The sequence below is a fragment of the Megalobrama amblycephala genome, linkage group LG6, assembly GCF_018812025.1.
Source record: "Megalobrama amblycephala isolate DHTTF-2021 linkage group LG6, ASM1881202v1, whole genome shotgun sequence".
NCBI classification, from domain to species: domain Eukaryota; kingdom Metazoa; phylum Chordata; class Actinopteri; order Cypriniformes; family Xenocyprididae; genus Megalobrama; species Megalobrama amblycephala.
This window is the reverse complement of record NC_063049.1, coordinates 28,281,645-28,303,909: the sequence shown is the minus strand read 5'-3', so window position 1 is coordinate 28,303,909 and position 22,265 is coordinate 28,281,645. Positions and strand designations below refer to the sequence as shown.

General features: G+C 38.5%; 1 long non-coding RNA gene across 1 annotated transcript in view; it reads right to left on the bottom strand.

Annotated features, from left to right (window-relative positions):
• The window catches only part of LOC125270277, a 29,550-nt gene extending 7,625 nt beyond the window's left edge, over window positions 1-21,925 (bottom strand). Inside the window, exons 1-2 of the long non-coding RNA XR_007185313.1 lie at window positions 21,680-21,925; window positions 21,462-21,583 (exon numbers count right to left, since the gene is read on the bottom strand). This is a non-coding gene — a long non-coding RNA (uncharacterized LOC125270277). The remainder of the gene's footprint in view (window positions 1-21,461; window positions 21,584-21,679) is intronic.
• Between the last annotated feature and the right edge of the window lie 340 nt (window positions 21,926-22,265).

Here is a 22,265-nt window from a genome sequence, read left to right as displayed (position 1 = left end):
CTGATTGAAGTTAATGAAGTTTATTTATTTATTAATTTATTTTAGAAACATAAATGTGCATTACTAAATTATACCTTGTGAGCGCTATTGACAGTGGATGTTAAGAATGGATATTTGAACATTCATAATAGAGTCATTTGAACTAATTACAGCCAAAATGAGAGGCGTGTGAGACTATGATTATGATGAGCATATCCTAGTCTACTGTTAATATTGCTTTACTCAATTTTAGTTTGCTCTATTACGAGCTCTCTCGCGGCGACAAAGGTTCATTCATTGCACAGATAAAGCGCTGGACAGAAATCCTGTGCTAATTTTAGAGTCACTCCTCATCTTCCACATTTGCACTTTAATTTTAATTTAATGAGTTCACTTCCCTCCTTATCCAGGCCTTATGAAAAATATTTGCATACGGTCATCAGTTATTTCAAATGTGCTTCAGTTCTCATAATCTTTGAAAGTGATTTTGCATAGATGTTACATGAAAAACTGATCTGACTACATCACTTGTACGGAATTCCTCTTAAAATGTTTTTCACAGCTACTAGCTTTACTCTCTTTTGGCTTGTTTTACGGTTCAGTGACTACAAATATTTTGCCTGCTGGACAGAGCTGCAGTTACGCAAAGGCCGGTGTTCAGATCCTAAAGTGAAAGCGTACTCCTCGTGGCTGCTGTCTCTCCAGTGTCCTGCCGCTGAGGCTGTTATAATGATCAACTGTCAAACTGATGACGCAGCTTACCGGCATCTCAAGAGGTGGAAATGAATATTTAATGCCCTCTGCTGTGTGGCCGCATTGTGGAATGGAACTGTTTGCTGTTAAGTGTTACGGGCCTATTATGTGTCATTAGGTGCAGGACTCTCTCTCCTCATTGTGTTCTCGTCTCCCCGGAGAATTTCATTCTTTTCCTCCTCCCATCAATCTGAGAATCCTATCTGTGCCTTCAACATCTCCGAATGTCCCATTCGTCTGGCAGATCTGCGATTGATTGTTCTTTTCTCTGTTCCCTCTTCTTTCTCTGTGCGCCATCTTCTTTCTTATGCTTGCTTTTTGATGGATGTTCAACATTTCGGTCTTTCTTTCTCTACCTTCCTTCTCTCCCTTTATCTGTCCTCTCATCCCTAGCTTCTTTTCTCTTGTCGATGATTCCTTTGGCCTTGTTTTCTGTGTCTGGACGTGTCTCCTCCTCTCCCTCTTTCTCCGTAATGGATTTTTCTCTGTCGGTAGGGCCTCTGTTACTCCTGAAGAGACTGCAGCAGACATGCTCTGTGGAAATGACTGGAAATTGATTTTCAGTGCAGGCTTGAGCACAGCCAGCTATTAAACGGGAACAGGATCCCTCATTAACATGAAACCTGAGGAAGTTAATGTAGAGCGAACTCTGCGAGAGCAGGCAAAGGCGAGCTGTTCTGCTCGGCGTGATTGCAGAATATTGTGTTTGTGGCGCTGAGAGTGAGTTTAGCACGTCTGCTCGTGTTGAGCGGTTTGTGCCTGAACGAGAGGCTTTTATGCAAACATTTGCCTTCCGTGCTGTTATCCCTCATGGTCTATGTGTCATCTGAGAGACCCCACGGCCATTTTAACAGCTCAAAAAAAAAAACATACTTTACACCTAAGTATCAGGATGACACTTCATGGCTTTTTTAATCATATAAGAAATGATTAAACTTAAAAGAGATAGTTCATCCAAAAATCACAACTCTGTCATCATTTACTCACCCCAATGTCTTCCCAAACCTGTATGACTTTCTTTCTTCTGCAGAACATGAAACATATTTTGAAGATTGTTGTCAACCAGTTTTGGTTACCATTGACTTCCACTATGTGGAAAAAGAAAAACACAGAGACATTTCTTAAAATATTCTTTTTGTGTGTGTGTGTGTGTGTGTGTGTGTTCCACAGAAGAAAAAGTCATAAAGGTTTGGCATGAGGATGAAGAAATGATGATGAATTGTCATTTCTGGTTGAACTATGCCTTTAACATTCATCACATATTCCCTCAATGGAAAACTGACAAACAGAAACAGAAAAATCACTTTAGAGGAGAACATTTCTGAAATGCTGATATTTTTTATACAACATGGAGGTTTTCACAGCTGTTAATGTACATATTTTGCTTAGAAAATAAGATTAATTCTATTTAGTAAATATCCATTAACAAGTTGATTTAGTATAATGACATTACAAATGCCAATCATTTAATTTTTAAAACAATTATTATTACTATTTTGCCTTTATAATACCACATTATAATACTGCACAATATAAATGGGGGTCCTTGACAGCAAAAAGTTTTAAAACCCCTGATATAAATCTTCGATAATATTTGCCTGGGTTATGATTACGTCGACAAAACATACAGTATTAAAAGTATTTAAATGAGAAAATAAAAGTTGCCATGCCATTATTATTCTCACATACAGCACTAAGCATAAAGAACATTGATTCAAGTCCATCTGAACAGTAAACAAGGTTTAAAATAAACTAGGGTAAATTGACAGGGCAGCATGAAAATGTCCACTAACATAAAGTGAGGAAATGCATGTGGGAGAGTAAGCATGAGTGTGCGTCCTTGCTTTTTGTGCATTTATCAAATAACTAACCCTCTTGCTAATTTGATTTTGCCGAAGAAAAGCATCTGCATCGAGATAGAGAGAGTGGTCAGGAGAGAGAGAGAGAGAGAGAGAGAGCATTTATAATTGGCAATGTTCTTCCATCTGATAACATGCAGCCTGAATCAACAATAACAAACATAATGGCTTTTTGCGCACTGTTATTCTTGCCATCGTCTGAATTACATGCGATCACCCCCTTCCCCTTTTTCCTCTTATCCTCATGTACCTAATTTGTGTTTTTTTTCTTTAATTTTGTGCCTAGCGGCTGAGTCATGATTAGACTGTGGCGAGGCTATTGTTAGCCGCAGGAGGGGCGCATGTACCACGCTGCTGTCGCCATGCCAACATACACTCCACGGCAACAACAAGCAGCCGGGAGATCACTGTAGATGCTTTCTGATGATGAACCTCAGGGGCCCCCCACCCCACTCCATGAGCTACATTAATGGACAAATTTCATCAAATGCCTCGCGTGTTTATGTTTTTCCTCACAGTGGCCCGGCATAAATCTGCAATGCTGATGTCTCGGCTCAGAGAGGGGAGCTCTGGGCGCACGGCGTCTCTTAAATACAACCCTGCTTAAGTATTCATTGCCGTGATATATGCATATTGGAACGCAGTTTGCCAATTAGACCTGCGACTGTTCTTAGGGGGGTAATAAAACCTGCAGCTAGTGTGCCTGTAGCTGGTGGCGTCCTGCGGTGCGCGGTTCGGCTGATTGAAGATCAGGTGGTGCTGGGGGTGTTGGGTTGAGGTTGTCAAGCTTTTATTTTGCCATCCGTCACTCGGCCGCCGATCAATAGCCCTCTTTAGGCCCCTCAGCTCACAGCGTAGACATTCAGGTTGTGCTTTTTCAGTTTTAAATCCCAAACAAGGGCGTCAATCCCACAGATCAGCCCCCTATCGTTGGGTTTGAGAGCGTGTGGCTGGTACGGGGGTGGTTTTGACAATGCATCCATGTGATAAATATGTAATGGATTGGCTAAAGAGGAGTGATGCATCATGGGATGTGAAGTAATGTGCAATTGATGTGATTAGAATAGATCATCCACGCACAGGCACGTGGGGGGAGGAAGACGCATGGCCCCCACTGCCCGACAGATGAGGGGTCCCGCAGCCATCCTTCTCAGTAAATGAGAAGATATTATTGCTGTAGATTGATATCAGAGGGGGAGGCAGGGATGAGACAGAACAGCCTTATTCATTAAGACCTCACAACAGACTTCATCTGTTTAGTGTGGCAGTTGATGCAAATTGTGTCACAATCAAGTAGCAAAATGGTATGTTTGTGTAACAGGAGCAGACAGGTTCACATCAGTAATTTAATATACGATCCGTGTGCATGTGAAAGCCACAGAGACATACCACATCATTTATGTCCTGTTAGAAGATTGCAAGTGGTTGAATGTCGGTGAACAGAAAATTATGCACGGGCTTAATGACCAAAATCTAGAAAACAGGATCAACATCTTAAAGGGACACTGCAACCAAAAATGTACAATTTGCATAAATACTATATAATTCTTGAGTTCATCTTGGTTTGAAATTACATGATGAATCAATGACAGGATTTAAAATTTTAGGTGAACTTATCTAGTGCTGTTATTAAAAATCATTTCCAGTAATTGAAATTGACTTGCGTACTTATATTATCCCAGATGTTTCCAAGAATGTTTAAATCCAGAGAAATAAGCCATTTTAACCAGGACACGGGCCGTGTCCGTGCGTTGCCTATCAATGACATCATACCTGTGTTACCCTCGATTTCCGGTTTAATTTTGTAGAAACCATGGAAACACCAAAGACGCTTGAATATATTATGTTTTATTAGACAAGGGAAAAACTGTTTGGATACATTTATAGGCAGAAAACTAATCATTGATATATAGCTCAACACGTTTAGTCTTATTGTTTGAATCTCGTTTCCTTGATTATATGATATTCTAATATCGATCTAGCTTACTGCAGTGTGCAACAAGTGTCTCAAAGCAGCCAGCCAGCTGCCAAGCGAATGTACAGAGTAACGATTTAACATAATTTTCAACACACTCAAATGTATCTAATTTGATAAAACAGTGCTGCGTTACCCCACATACGCTTGACTGGAAGAAGCGGAAGCATAATAAAAGTTCTGCTGCTCGTGAGGCGTGTGTCGCGCTGGTCTCTCTTTAGCAATCGCTCCCGTGGCCTCGTTACGCTCCCACAACACTCAGCCCTATTCTACTTCATACTACAGTAACATTAATAATCTCATCCATGAACATGATTTCTGCCCAGGTCCCATCATATTCTTTTCCACCGCCTGTGAAGTGAAGACAACACCTCCCTTGATTCCGCGCTCAATCTCTGCATCATCAAGCTACGCCTTTGTTTTGAATAGGCGACCTCTAGTGGCGAAAAATGACAAATTGTGCCTTTAAGACGCTTATATTTTAAATATCATGTTATCTTTCTCCAAACCATGGCACATTTTTAAAAAAGCTGTCTTCATATCACTGCAAGGTGCTTATTGCTGTAAAATAGATTTTATATAATCAATAGCAGTTCACTGCTGCATTACGTTCATCACAGCAAACTATACTGCACAGACTGAACCCCAGAGCCCTCTTTTCCACTTAAGCATGGTTCCTTGGTGCAAAACATGTTTACAAAACATGTTTTTCCCCCACAGTATTAGCCAGGAACATCTCCTCCTGTTCTCACAGCTAGTCCATTATCATGTGGCCCTGGAGTCGCCCTCACGCAAAACTGAACGATGTCCTTCGCTGTTGTGTACAATGTCAACAGGATGTAAGAACCCACCCACTGTAATGCCAGCAAACCAATTCTAAAAAGGTTAATTAAATCAGAGTGCTTAATTTATTGTAATTAACCGGCTGGTTGGAATGACCGGAAAGTACTCGTCGTGTTTCATCAGAGGAGAAAAATGAGGGAATGGCAAAAAAGAGAAAAACCTTAAGTGGGCACAAACTGGCCGAATCATTTGGTGGTGAGCAGCATGGCAGACTGCTGGCATGTCAGAGTTATGAAGAGAATGAAAGACATGTTAAAGTGTTTGTGAATGTGTGTGGGTGGGGGGTTGTAGAAGGGATAAATTGGTGCTTTTGAATGGGTTTGGTGTATTTTAGTATTATAGCATTTCCTTTGTGCATACAAACATAATTACCTCCCTACAAAGCAGGGCAGCAAACAGGGAGTTTGTCTTCTTTCGAAACAGCCACATTAAAAGGCAAAGCACATCGGCAGTAGTGAGCTCGCAACAGCAGCCCCCACAAAATGAACCCTGCCAGGGATCTCTCTCTCTATTTTTTTTTCTCCCCATCTATTCTACCCCAGCACCCCATTCCTCCCTCTCTTGCTCCTTTTTTCACGCTCTACAGATTATCATAAGTCGCTGCAGTGGAGTTCTGGTGTGAACACACCACTTGACCTCCGAAGCCTTTCATCCTCTCTTGTAGTCCAAACAAACCGTGCCCTTCTCTCATTTCCCGACATGCCGAGGCCTCCAACGTTCTCCGCCCATAAAAGGAAACAAAATCAGCAGCCGAGGACCAAGGAGGATTCAAACAAATCCGATTCAGCATACTACAAGCAGTCATTTTTCCACCCCGACTATGTAAGATAGCAGACGTGACCGCACACGATGCGAGCTCCGAATTGTGTTGAAATATTACAACAGCTTGATGTCTGAGAGGTTCTTAGAATAGTATGGTTGCAATAAGGTTGCATGGTATTATACTAAAATTTAATATTACAATATAAAATACAATATCATTTCGAAAAATGTGGTCAGTATAAGACCCTAAAGAAATGAAAACTTGGTCACACTTTAGATTAGGGTACAATTCTCACTATTAACTAACTATTAACTATGACTTTTGCCTTAATAAACTCCTAATTACTGCTTGTTAGTTAGTAAGGTAGTTGTTAAGTTTATGTATTGGGTAGGATTAAGGGATATAGAATATGGTCATGCAGAATAATGCATTAATATGCACTTTATAAGTACTAAAAAACAGCCAATATCCTAGTAATATGTATGCTAATAAGCAACTAGTTAATAGTGAGAATTGGACCCTAAAACTAGTGTGTTACTGTTTTTTCTTTAAAAGAAATTGCTGTTCTTTTGAACTTTTTATTCATCAAAGAACACTTTCAAATATGTATCATGGTTTCTACAAAAAAAAAAAATTTGATTTTTTTTTTTTTTTTTTGATTTCTGAATGATCATGTGACTGGATCTGAAGATCTGAATTATTTTAAATTGTAATAAGATTTCACAGTATTACTGTTTTTACTGTATTTTTGATTAACTAAATGCAGCTTTGGTGAGCATAAGAGACTTATTTCAAAAACATTACAAAAAAAAAAAAAAAACCTTCAAACTACTGAACAGTATTGTACCTGACCTGGACTACAAAGTACAGCGCATTTTAGAAATCTGGACTGTGACAAGAAGAATGAAACATGTGAGATTCATTAAATATGTTTAAATACTATAGATAAAAATATTGTTTAACTAATTTGGTAATTTAGCTACTAGTCAAATCAAGGTGGGACATGTAGTTAAAATAAAATAATTTGCACTTTTTTCATGGCCTTTTTTTAATTTTCACCATAATTAAAAAGACCAATTATCTTTTTTACCAAGTATGAAATGTCGTATTTTGTACATTAATAAGAAGACCATCAAAAGCTACCTCTATATGATGTCTATATACAGTACAGTCCAAAAGTTTGGAACCACTAAGATTTTTAATGTTTTTAAAAGAAGTTTCGTCTGCTCACCAAGGCTACATTTATTTAATTAAAAATACAGTAAAAAACAGTAATATTGTGAAATATTATTACAATTTAAAATAACTGTTTTCTATTTGAATATATTTCACAAAGTAATTTATTCCTGTGATGGCAAAGCTGAATTTTCAGCATCATTACTCCAGTCTTCAGTGTCACATGATCCTTCAGAAATCATTCTAATATGCTGATCTGCTGCTCAAGAAACATTTAATGTGTACAATTGTACAAAATATTTGTGTACAGGATTATTTTTTTCAGGATTATTTGATGAATAGAAAGTTCAAAAGAACAGTTTTTATCTGAAAATCTAATCTTTTGTAACATTATAAATGTCTTTACTGCCACTTTTGATTGATTTAATGCATCCTTGCTGAATAAAAGTATTCATTTCTTTAATTTCTTTTCAAAAAAATAAAAATAAAAATTCTTACTGACCCCAAACTTTTGAACGGTAGTGTATAATGCTTACAGAAGCTTTGTATTTCAGATAAATGCTGTTCTTTTGAACTTTCTATTCATCAAGGAATCCTGAAAAAAAAGTACACAACTGTTTTCAACATTGAAAATAATCATACATGTTTATTGAGCAGCAAATCAGCATATTAGAATGATTTCTGAAGGATCATGTGACACTGAAGACTGGAGTAATGATGCTGAAAATTCAGCTTTGCATCACAGGAATAAATTACTTTGTGAAATAGATTCAAATAGAAAACAGTTATTTTAAATTGTAATAATATTTCACAATATTACTGTTTTTTACTGTATTTTTAATTAAATAAATGTAGCCTTGGTGAGCAGACGGAACTTCTTTTAAAAACATTAAAAATCTTAGTGGTTCCAAACTTTTGGACTGTACTGTATGTATGCACATACATTTAGTTTCATACAGTACAGTGTATTAATTGCTGAACCGAACACATAAAAATGCATATATACTGACATTATTAAATCTATTGACAAATCTCATCAGTAACCTAAGGTATCGGATTCATATCAGTACCAAAGTACAAACCCGATTCCAAAAAGTTGGGACACTGTACAAATTGTGAATAAAAAAAGGAATGCAATAATTTACAAATCTCATAAACTTAAATTTTATTCACAATAGAATATAGATAACATAAGTTGAAAGTGAGACATTTTGAAATGTCATGCCAAATATTGGCTCATTTTGTATTTCATGAGAGCTACACATTCCAAAAAAGTTGGGACAGGTAGCAATAAGAGGCCGGAAAAGTTAAATGTACATATAAGGAACAGCTGGAGGACCAATTTGCAACTTATTGTCAATTGGCAACATGATTGGGTATAAAAAGAGCCTCTCTGAGTGGCAGTGTCTCTCAGAAGTCAAGATGGGCAGAGGATCACCAATTCCCCCAATGCTGCGGCGAAAAATAGTGGAGCAATATCAGAAAGGAGTTTTTCAGAGAAAAATTGCAAAGAGTTTGAAGTTATCATCATCTACAGTGCATAATATCATCCAAAGATTCAGAGAATCTGGAACAATCTCTGTGCGTAAGGGTCAAGGCTGGAAAACCATACTGGATGCCTGTGATCTTCGGGCCCCTAGACGGCACTGCATCACATACAGGAATGCTACTGTAATGGAAATCACAACATGGGCTCAGGAATACTTCTAGAAAACATTGTTGGTGAACACAATCCACCGTGACATTCGCCGTTGCCGGCTAAAACTCTATAGGTCAAAAAAGAAGCCATATCTAAACATGATCCAGAAGAGCAGGCGTTTTCTCTGGGCCAAGGCTCATTTAAAATGGACTGTGGCAAAGTGGAAAACTGTTCTGTGTTCAGACGAATCAAAATTTGAAGTTCTTTTTGGAAAACTGGGACGCCATGTCATCCGGACTAAAGAGGACAAGGACAACCCAAGTTGTTATCAGCGCTCAGTTCAGAAGCCTGCATCTCTGATAGTATAGGGTTGCATGAGTGCGTGTGGCATGGGCAGCTTACACATCTGGAAAGGCACCATCAATGCTGAAAAGTATATCCAAGTTCTAGAACAAAATATGCTCCCATCCAGACGTCGTCTCTTTCAGAGAAGACCTTGCATTTTACAACATGACAATGCCAGACCACATACTGCATCAATTACAACATCATGGCTGCGTAGAAGAAGGATCCGGGTACTGAAATGGCCAGCCTGCAGTCCAAATCTTTCACCCATAGAAAACATTTAGTACATCATAAAGAGGAAGATGCGACAAAGAAGACCTAAGACAGTTGAGCAACTAGAAGCCTGTATTAGACAAGAATGGGACAACATTCCTATTCCTAAACTTGAGCAACTTGTCTCCTCAGTCCCCAGACATTTGCAGACTGTTATAAAAAGAAGAGGGGATGCCACACAGTGGTAAACATGGCCTTGTCCCAACTTTTTTGAGATGTGTTGATGCCATGAAATGTAAAACTTATTTCAACTTATTTCAACTTATTTCAACTTATTTCAAATTTCAACTTATTTTTCCCTTAAAATGATACATTTTCTCAGTTTAAACATTTGATATGTCATCTATGTTGTATTCTGAATAAAATATTGAAATTTGAAACTTCCACATCATTGCATTCTGTTTTTATTCACAATTTGTACAGTGTCCCAACTTTTTTGGAATCAGGTTTGTATTAGAGCCAGTTATTAAAGGGATAGTTCACCCAAAAATGAAAATTACGATTATTATGATTTACTCACCCTCAAGCCATCCTAGGTGTATATGACATTGTTCTATCAGACAAATACATTCGGAGTTATATTAAATAATGTCCAGGGTAATCCATGCTTTATAATGAGAATGGATGGTGGCCCAAAATTTGAAGTCCAAAAATTACACCCATCCATTATAAAAGAAGTCCACACAGCTCCAGGTGATTAATAAAGGCCTTCTGAAACGAAGCAATGCGTTTGTCTAAGAAAAACATCCATATTTAAAACTTTATAAACTGTAATCTCTAGCTTCCACTAACCGTCAAATGCATGTTCACAAGAGAGTTGGGTTCCACGCTTATGACGTAGGCTGCAGAAGCAGCACAAACAACAGAACTGAGGAGACGGAGAGCTCATGACCCCTTATTTACACTGCACGTGTCTGCGGCATCTGTCAAAAATAGTCTTGCCGCCTATCTTCAGTGAAGCGGCATGGCGAGCCACTTCTGAAACATGCCGCGGCGCGGCTGGTGTAAACAAGCATTGACTAGAGTGGCCGTGGATCAGCTCCGGAAGCCTCGTCGCAGCCGTAACGCGCCGCCGTGGTGGTGCTCATGCGGGATATGCGAAGCTATACCAACAGAGGTTGAGAGTGTTTGCTGCCATAAATGGGCGATTGGAATGCTACTTTTGAAGTTTTTGATGTTGCCGATGAGAGGACTGAGGGTTGCTACGTAACACAATATGAAGGCTTTCTGCCTTTGTTGACCAAAAGTGTATTTGAAGTAGTACTCTCCCTACCTCGTATAAACTGCATCGACCAAGGCCTGAAGGACCTGGTGGTACACAGTCACATTTATAAATTTTTTCCATGGGTGTATTTACATCCCAGTGAATACTGTAGCAAGCAGCCATAGCTTCAATTGTTCAGGATCCTTTACAGGGAATTTGTGAAATGGTGCATCTCCCTTTGATGTCGGCGCACGTAATCTCAAGACTTTTGCTTTGTTGAAGCAACCTGGATATTCACAAGAAATCACCATTTTAACTCTAATAAAATGTAGAGTATAGCTCAAACAATTCACGTCGATTTCCTTTGCTGTACACAACTTGGTTCTCGCAAGACTAGCATATTCTCACCGGAGCTCACGCTGCGCCTGCGTCTTACGTCATAAGCTTGGACACCACTCTCTCGTGAACACGCATATGACGGTTAGCGGAAGCTAGAGATTACATGTTATAAAGTTTTAAATATGGATATTTTTTATAAATCATTGCTTTAAGCTTTAAAGGTTCATTGAAATGTACAATCATATACATCAGGCTATAACACATATTTGAATACATGGGATTTAGATTGAAATCAAAGAGGGCAGATTTCAGGGCTCTTGATTGCTCAGTTGTAGTAGCGAAATGAGTTGAACCCATGTGCTCTGCTGTCCTTCAGGCCGACCTTGTTAACATATCAAAAGAAGATGGTCCTGACCTCGTTAGACACATGGGTTCAATTAACGTTGCTCTTTTCAAATTGACATCAGAGAAGAACCAAAGAGTCTTCAACATGACCTGAACCAATGTCACACAGAGGTCCTACTAAAATAAGCAAGCAAAAGGATTTTTGTGATTGAGGACCTTGTTGGGAAGCAGCTCAGTGAGGAAGCATTGTGCATAACTTCACACGAGCCCGACTGCGAATAGACTCGTTGCTTCAGTGTAGCCATCAATCTTTGTAATAGCTTATCTGTTTTTATTTCTCCCCCACACATTCAGTACATGGCTCGGAAGTTTTTTTTAATGCATTTCTATTAGGGCACTATTTCAACATACAGTGCCCACTTTAAAGAGAGATAGAGCGAGAAAAAGAGCGTGAGAGTGAGCCTGGTGAGCCATGCGTGCTGCTCCATCTGTGGGAAATAAGGAAAATTGATCTGACATTGATTTTCCATGCCTGGCTCACACTTTATTCTGGCACGGAGGTAAGGTGATGTGCGCTCCTGTGTGTGTGTGTGTGTGTGTGTGTGTGTGTGTGTGTGTGAAGGGTTTCCCTTGGGACATAAGGCTGGCTGCTGAATCAGTATCCAAGTATTCACGTTCACACCGGCCGGTAATGGGGTTAAACGTATTTATACAGAACCACTGACCTGCATCCCGTCTCACTTGTTAAAGGCCGATTGAAACCCCAGCCACCTCTGTCTTCAACAGGATATGGGGGAATGGAAAATAAAAGATTCCTAACCAGACCTGATGAGTGCTTTTGCCTCTCCGTCTCCCTTGCGCTTCAGTTCTCACTTCTGGGGAAAGAAAACAAGGCACAACCGTGCGAGTTAATACCGGCATCACTATTAATAATGGTGGCCATTATACAAGCAAATGGACTGGCCCTTTGCTATTTACTCAGAGGAGATGGTGGCCTGATATTTTGTGCTGATAAACCGGCAGTGGAACGCTGATTAGAAGCCGTGTGCCTTCTTTATCGTTTAATGAGAAAAGACTGGTGACTTTCTCCACTCTCTGTCTGTCTCTCTCTTTCATATTTCTTTGCGTTCGGTCCTGCTCTGCCTCCCCCTATCCACCCCCTATCCACCCCCCAGCCCGTCTGGGTTGCCATGACAATGGTGCGTCGCCACGGCAACGGTGAGAGCTGACAGGTTGGTGTAAAAAGAGATACAGCGATCTAGGCATCCCAAGCTACATAGGTATAGAAAGCGAGAGATAGAGAGAGGTAAATGACAGAGGTACGTTGAGGCTAAGATGGTTGTAGTAGTAAAATCATGCTAGTTGGTTGTAAAAGAAAGAAGAGGAGAAAGAAAAAGAGATTAAAGGGAAAATAACTGACATCTGAAAAGGGGTAGTGTGCTCCTGTTTGAACTGGAGAGATTTGAGAGCACAGAACACACTGAAACATCTGTCCAGCAACATCAGACAAGAGCTGCTTCTTCACTTTCACAGCTCTGTCCTGCCATGCAAGCCCAGCAGAATATTTTTGAGGTTACTCTTATGGCCTAGTATTATATGAAACAAATCAGAACTACAAAAATTCTGTCATAATTTAATTGCCTTTATGTTGTTCTAACCCTGTGTGGCTTTCTTGCTTCTGTGCAACATAAAATAAGATTTTGAAAAATGTTTTTGCCCATACAATGGAAATTAGTGAGGACAAAACAGCACTGGACCCAAATGATGTTCATATAGACAAAAACACTTTTCAAATTTTTCAAAATGTCTTTTTGTGTGTGTTCTACAGAAGACAAAAAGTCATACAGGTTTGAGACAACATGAGGGCGGGTAAATGATGGCATGGGTGAACTATCCTTATCAACTTCGCTTCAGATTTATTCTTAGAAATACGCATGAATCAGATCATTGTTGAACTACAGTAAGATTATAGAGCAATAAAATGAATGTGGATATAGTAATTTGGTGTTTTGATGAATTTGAGTTCATATTGCGATATCTGACTTTTGACTGTAGACTTTGGTATCTGGGTAAATCAGAGCACAGTTTGAGACACTTGAAATCTTATTGAAATCTTTTCTGAAACTCTAGAGGAGACACGTGAGATTATCAGGGCCTTTTTCTCAGGAGATAAATCTGGATAGAAGGACACAAAAGTTTGTGCTGTCACAAAACAACTCTTCAAAAGTAGTTAACTACACTGCAAGATACTAGCAAAAAAGTAGCTAACTTCATTGAAACTACTTATAAAGGGACAATATCTTCTTAAATATATTATCCTATAACATTCTTTTTATGGTATAAAAACATTTTGAATGAATAACTCATCAAAATTGAATTGGTAAATACTGTATACACTAAATACAACTAGAAATACTGTATAGCTGCAAGCAACGATGACTGGCCCAAGCCCCGGTGCCACCGCCACCCCGGTGGCTTAAGGAAGCCTGTGCATGGCGGGCAACATACAATCTTAATTTACTTTAAATCAAATAATGATTTTACAAGATATAAGACACATACAGTATATTTCCTTTTTTTGTCCTTAATTTAATCCCTCACCATGGCAACACTGTTCGAGATATCCTATAATTGTTCGCAATTTAGCATTTCTTCAGTGTCTTTGTTTCATGTTGACTGAGTTTGTTGGCGATAGCATGAATCTCCTACAAGGAGTATTTAAAAACTCAGAGCCTGATTATTCAAAAAATCCACATTCAAACCAAAATATCTGACTTCCTGTTGGTCGGAGCTAATGACTGTAAATTAGAAAGATGTCCGGCTTGATGAGAACAATACATGTACCGAGTTTGGTGATTGCAGGTAAAACTAATCCCCAACTTTTGTCAAAACGTTGCCCTATAAAGCCCCTCCACCCCATTAATTTCCAAGGCTTTGCCCATGTCTAGTGGCCGACAACTTTGATGTGCGTGTCGAGTTTCATGCAATTCGAGAAGCATGCTAAGAGCCTCAAAAACACCCAAGAATACAATAAAAGTTTGATGTGTTGCCATGGCAAGAGTATTTAAGATATCAAGAATCCTTTTACATGTCTACATTTGCTATGTCTTGTCATTATTCTGAAGAAGTTTGAAGCAAATCGGGTAAAAATAAGAGGGCAATTTCAAAGCATTTTAAAAGTGACACACTTCCTGTTCTAGTTAGTGGCACTATGACTTTGACTCACAATCCATGCGATCAGCCTCCTACAATGAACATACAGCTGAAGTTTCATCAAAATAAGTCAATGTTTGCAGAAGTTATAACTCATTTACTGTTTCCCTTTTTTGCCAAAAATATGTTGCCTCGCCACGGCCAAACCATTTGAAATATTCAATATCCATCTGCAATTTAGCATTCTCAATGTCTTGACTGTTGAAAAAGTTTGGTGTGAATTGTATGATGGTCTTTGGAGCAGTAGTTAAAAATTGAGAACTTGGTCCAAAAAATCCACATTCAAACAAAAATAGCTGACCTCCTGTTGGTCTGAGGTAATGAATGTAAATTAGAAAGTTGTCTGGCTCGATTTGAACAACATATGTACCGAGTTTGGTGACTGTAGGTAAAACTAATCCCCAACTTTAGACAAAAGGTGGTGCTATAAAGCAGCTCCTCCACGCCCATTTCTAAGGCTTTGCCCATGTCTACTGGCTGGCAACTTTGATGTGTGTGTCTAGTTTCATGCAATTTAAAGCATGCTAAGTGCCTCAGAAACACCCATAAAGAATATTAAAGTTTAATGTGTTGCCATGACAACAGTATTCAAGATATCAAGAATCCTTTCACATGTGTGCATCTGCCATATTTTGACATTATGCTGATGCAGTTTGAAGTGAACTGGGTACAAATAAGAGGGCGATTTGAAAGCATTTTGAAAGTGACACTTCTTGCTGCCAATTGATGGCACTATGACTTTGACTCACAATAGTCACATCCATGTAATCAGCCTCCTACAAAGAAAACACAGCAGAAGTTTTATCAAAATCATTTAATGTATGCAGAAGTTATGACACACTTTCTATTTTCCTTTTCTCACCAAAAATTTGTTTCAACGCCACAGCCAAACTGTTCAAGATATCAAAAACATAACAACAAAAACAAATGACAACTTGTGCCCAGCCCTGATGGCCAACGATTCCAATGTGTGTGCAAAGTTTCAAGAGTTTTTGAGCATGTTAAGGGACCCAAAACTTCCTGAAAGGTAGAGAAAAAAAAATACCTAAGGAAAACAATAGCGTTACGGTATGGCTGTGTAGCAAGGAACAAAGACGACGGAGAATACGTAGTAGAGCATTTAATGACAAAACAGGCAGGATCACACGAAGCACATCAACATGAACGAGAACAGACAAGGAGTGGATGAAAACACAGGGTATATATACACATGACAAACAAAGGGAACTTAACAAGGTAATTAACTAGACACAGGTGAAAGCAATGACTAATAAAACAGAATGGAGGAAAACTGGGTCAAACTAATGGAACATAACAGTGAACATGTAACAAATAGGGCCTCCGCCCTGTCAGGGCTTTGGCCCAATAAACTCTAATTTATGTGACTGAAACTTGAAAGCATATAAGCAGTTAACTAAATGTTCCTCTATATAAAAGACGCTACATATAAGAGAGAGGACCGTTTATGATTAACTAGTTCATTTACATTTATGCATATGAGAGACGATTTTATCCAAAGCACTATTCTTCATTGTTTAAGCTATAGGAACACACTGATTCACTAGTCTGAGTCACTGCAATTCAACGCTACAATGAATCACACATTTCAACACTACTTATAAGAGAGACAATTGATTATTCCCTCTGCTCGCTCGACTGTACAACACAATGTGATTTTAAAAACACCATTTGTAGCATTTGCTCATGCAACACTTATTGGAAAAGTTAGTCACTAGAAAAACGAAACTACCATCATGCTACTGATAAATGTAGTTAGTATAAGTCAATACTCTTAGCTAATTACTCCCCAACATTGGCTCAGCTTTTTCAAATATTGCTTTCTTGCCTTTCCAGCCTCCATTAGATGCTGCTCTCTCTTTTCTCATCTCTTTCAGATTTTGAGTGGATGGCTCACTGCTTTTTCTGAAGTACAGGGTGAGAAGGAGCCATGATTAAGGAAGGAAAATCAGGGTGTGTGTTCAACCCTTTCCTTTAAGTATCACAGAGAGAGGCACTGTACAAGACTCGAATTTGGCAAACACACACACACACACAGGTTTGTTTTTGTGAATTGTGAGGACATTCCATAGGCGTAATGGTTTTTAAACTGTACAAACTGTATTTTCTATCACCCTACACTACCCCTACACCTAAACCTACCCATCACAGAAAACTGCACATTTTTACTTCAACTCATTTTGTATGATTTATAAGCCTTTTCAAAAATGGGGACATGGGGCAATGTCCTCATAAGTCACCCTCTCCTTGTAATACCCATGTCATACCCATGTCATTATACAAATTTGTGTCCTGATATGTCACAAAAACATGCACACACACACATACATACACACACACTTATGTCTCAAGTATGATTTCTTCACATCTTCACTCCAATTGCTTTTCCCTTAGGAAAGAAAAACTTAGAAGGTAGTAACTTGGCAAGCTATAGTTTCAAACTTTGCAATGGTCAAGAAAAAGAGAGGACATGAGAAGAGAAGAGAAGAAAAGAAGACAGAATTATGATTCAGAAACATAGTTAGGACAGTAAGAAGTTGCATAGAGTGTTGGGAATGAGAGTGAGAGAAACGCTGAGAGAGTATCAGTAGAAAAGAGGGATGTGAGAGAAAGACAGAAGGTTTTCTCTCCTCTGTTTGAAAGCTCTCAGCTATGTCCCGTGTCTTGACCTTGAGCACAGTGCTCAAATCCCAGGGGCAGACACTAATGTGGCCCGTGCGGATCAGCAATTCCCTCATCACATCACTTAAAATCTGCTTCACGCTGACCCCGGCACAGTCACCGCAGCACCGATTCCCATAGCGCTCTGCTTAATACCGCTCTGTCTAACTGACTCGAGTGCAGTGTGGCCCATCAGGTCCAAACACACAGTGCTAAACAGACGTCTGTCACAATGAACCCAGAACAGCCTGAATGACAAAAGAATATCAATGACAAGTTGTTTGTTTTTATTATTTATTGAGAAAAGAAACACAAGTTTGGTCTGTTTGTCTATTCAGAATACGTGAGAGAACCATTTAATATGAACATAAAAATACAATATAACAGATTATGACACACGCACACAAAAAAAGATACCATTTCAGTGAAGGGGTCAAGGTTTGTTTGGTTAGCCCCATTAGCCCCTGCTAGTAGATGTCATAACTGCACCATGTGGCTGCAAAAAGCATATTTTCCCTGATTAATACTGACATACTTCTTTGGCAACTGAGGAAGGAGACTTGCTGGGAAATTATTTCTTTAAGGAACCCTAATATGTCTTCTACGTAAAGAGTATAATTGCTGAATTTGTTAACTTTAAGAGGGGGTGTACTCATTTATGCTAAGTACTGTATATCCAGGTATTACAAGCCTCCTTGATTACAATCAATGACGGTCTCATTATAATCAACTAAACTGTCTACACTACATTATAATCAATGTTGCACACTTTTTTCATTTCTTCATAGATATTTGACTTTGCACTCAACGGAATAAACAAAACACACGAGGGTGAGTAAAAAAAGTATTTTCTATGTTTGGATGAACTGTTCCATTATAACAAAAACAGCATTTGCAGAGACAAGATCGGTTTTAGTTTACCAATAACAGCGAGCAAAATCCATGTTGGGAGATGTTTTTCAAAATGTGCAGATCAAAGATGATTTCTGTTTGGTTAGAATGCTGTAAGCAATGAATCAGCCTTACTGATGGTAGAAAAACTCGAAAATCATCAATATTCAGAGGAGCTGAAGGGCAGAGTTTAGTAAGTTGAATCACACACGCTGCGGTTTACACACAGCATTGAGAGGAAGAAACAGTGTGAGAAAACATATGACTACAGGCCTGCAATCTATTGTTCTCACTCCGTTTCTTCTCACAATTTCTCTCGCTTTGTCTGATGTTTGCAAAATTCAGCTGTTTAAAGAAATAAATTACTGAAAACACAATACCTATCCTCGCTCTCACTCTTCATCACTGCCATCACTCATCACTAAATCTCTATTTCTCTCGGAGTTCTGTTTTTTATCTTTATCACTCTTTTCTACACTCAGTTTCTCTCTTCCCTCATATATCTGTTGTGGTGCATTGTAGTTGCTTTATTTGTTATGATGCATGGTGTCACCGGGCTCACGGATATGATGAATGCTACATAAAGACTTAGAGCCCGGGGCTGTCCATGAGTAGTTTGCCACGTGCTTTCTCCCAAACGGAAACCATTTCCTCATGCCCCCCGGGGTCACGCAAAATCATGTTACCAACCTAAAATGGCTACCCCCTGAAGCTTTCACCCACCCCCCACAATACATCCAGTTCACCATCAAAGCTCTAATAAAAACAGCTCTCCATCACAGAGCGAATCGTTAGCTGTGAAAATATGAGACGGCTTATAATGTAAGTCTATGGAAGTGTGCTTGTATGGTTTTTTAACTGAATTTTACGGAACTTACTGGAAAATATGTTACTGTAATATATAATGTATATAATGTGTGTGTATATAAAATCTTTAGCAGTACCGTACATCCTATGGATTAAAAATGTTTCACTCCTAATTACAATCACCTACATTTGCTTCCAAGGCAAAATACTGTTAATGTTAATATATTAATCTGAATAGCTCAACCAACAGTAAGCATGTTTTCCTTATTTACTCACCCTCAAGTTGAAGATATTTTTCACAATGTCTCAGTGTTTTTTGTCCTTACTATGAAAGTCAGTGGACTCCAGTGCTGTTTTGGACTGAGTTTCATTGTATGGACAAACCAGTTGATTCATTCAAACTATATCTTCTTTTGTGTTAAAAAAAAAAAGTCACATGTTTGGAATGACATGAGGGTGAGTAAAGGATAATAGAATTTTCATTTTTGGGTGAACTATATCTTTGATATAAATTCATTTAAATACTGATCATAGAGGTAAAGAACACAATAGTAATAGAACTAAAGAGTTTACAGTAAATTATTATTTTTTTTTTAATCAATATACTTATTATTTTCACATACAGATTCAGTTCAGTATACAGTATATCTAACCACCCCAAGTTGGAGGATGATTCATTTCCCAATAACATAAGCTTACATTTGATCCAAGATTTAACATTAATAATCTTGTCAATAGTTTGTATTATATTTCTCCAATAGGTTTCAAGTTCCGAACAAGTCCAAAACATATGCAATACTGTACCAACCTCTGTTTAACATTGTGACAACATTCTGAATATGAATCTCTTATCTTGTGTAATATACCCTGTGTATAATATTAAATCACAGTAAATGCACTGCAGAAACATTAGAAACAATTCTTTTCAATGTGTATGTTATTACTTGTAGTCACTTTCAAATGAGGCTTCTCTGTGATAAGCATTTCCTCAGTTCTGATTTTCAGTCTTCAAAGTTTTTATTCACATTATAGTGTAATTTAACAATTTCTTAAAAAAAAAAAAAGCAGATTAAAAATGGTTCATAATGCCACACTTCATTCCACTCCACATAAGAATAATATCCGTTCATTTATAGGACGCTTTGTGAGGCTTGTCTGAGCAAGTAACAGCTACCAAGAAGGGATAGCAAAAGGTCAATTGCAACAGTTTAAATCAATGAGCATCACTGTGGGAGGCTGACACAAGTGCTGCATTATAATTTGCATATTATTTGTCCTATATATTATGCATCAGTGTGCCCCAAATTTTACCCACAACCCCTTGTGCTATGGAAGGGGAATGTTTTGATTGTTCTGCTTTTGTTTAGTCAAAAAAAAAAAAAAAAAAAAGTGTTAAATGCAAATGCAAGGCTGCTGTAATAGTTTATAAATGTAAACTCTGCATAAAAAAGGGATTATGTCCCAATATTAGCATATTTTCTTAAATATTCCAAAGTGCTTTATGTACATTCTCGTCACCAGTAAAGTACTGTACATACATTAAGTATATAGTATGTATGATGCTGATGACTGAAATTTTCACATTAGCAGGAATAGCAATACCAAGTATAAGTACAGTTTGAATCAAGAATACACTCACATCCAGGCGGGAAGCACACATACTCCGACGTTTGAATAATTTCCTATTCACTTCACTTCCTGTTGATCCTCCTGCACAATTTGAGGCAGAAAATCCCATAAAAATAACAATCGTTAAAAAAATAGATGGGTATGCCAATGCTGCATATCTTTGCAACCCAGTGGGGCTACTGCATACTTAGAAGTTATCTCCCTTTCTCCAAAACCAATTTAGAGGCAGCATGATTAAGGATATCCAATCACATGGGCTATACTCGCCTGGGGTAGAGGAGAGCACAAACTAGGATCGTCCAGAGAAAAAAAACAATTCAGCACGCAGCGTGTATGTGTGTGTGTTTAATCGACCCCCCACCATGTGTTTTGAACCGAAGCGTGAAGCTGCAGCTCGCCTGTGTTTAAAAGATGCAACATATCTACTAAAGACGCAGACTGGGAGCTCGCAGACAACACGGGATTATCCCATATTCTGAGGAGCTGAGTAAGATCAGAGACCTCTTCAAACAACAGAGACTTCTGCCCGCTTGCAAAGGGAGCGGACAGCTGTCAAACCAATATACCTAATCATTTATATGCATGTGAGGACAATGCATAGCGAGCTTCAGCACTGATGTCATAATTAAACCCAATTTCACGGCGTAATATATAAAACAATATTTGATTTGCGTAATTCTGCTCTAATTAAGGTTCACGGCTCAGAGGAACGGCATTTGCATTTTACGAGATATGAGTGGTGGGTAAACCTGATTGATATTGGCGTCTTCATGGAGAGCCGGGCCGCTTCCTGAGATGAGATAACACACACTCTCTCTTCCTTCCTGTGCCCTTCTGTTTGCTGGTCTTCCTGGCCTCCTGCCACAGCATGCTGTACAGATAATCAATGAGGAGATCATGGCCGCTAGAGTCTGTCAGCGTGACTCAGCATTCGCCCATTTTAAGATCCGTCTCAGTCAGGCCTTACCTCAGTGTAAAGACACCACATAGGAACTCAATTCCAGAAGACAAGAGGTTGTTGCAGTTAGGAGGCTCACAGACGTGTGCTGATACTTTATACCAAATCGGACAGGAGAAATGGTTCAAGTACCCTCTTTCCTAAAAAAAAAAAAGCACCAACACAGCAACAGAACAAGGTTTTCAACAGAGACCACCATGCCATGCAAGGCAGACAACCTTACGCCCACCCATGCAAGGGAATATATTTTGTTCTCTTAAGCAGGTGGATTTGAGTAGCAAAGTAATATATGGGGAAAAAAAACAAGACAACAGAGAATAGCATGTAAAGCTTAGTATATATTAGTTTTCATTTCAGCTGCTTATCTATATAAATAAACAGTATGTATTTAATGTAGTTAGATTTCACTTTTAAATAGGGATGCCAAATGCATTAACAAATTAGATTAAGCATGTTTAATTCCATTAAATCCATTTCATAAAATTAATCAACTGGTCAAATTTCTCATTAAAATTCCATTATATTATTCATGTGATCTGGATGTCATGCACTTTTATGGAATTTTGTTAAAAATCAAGATCCAAAAGGTAAGTCC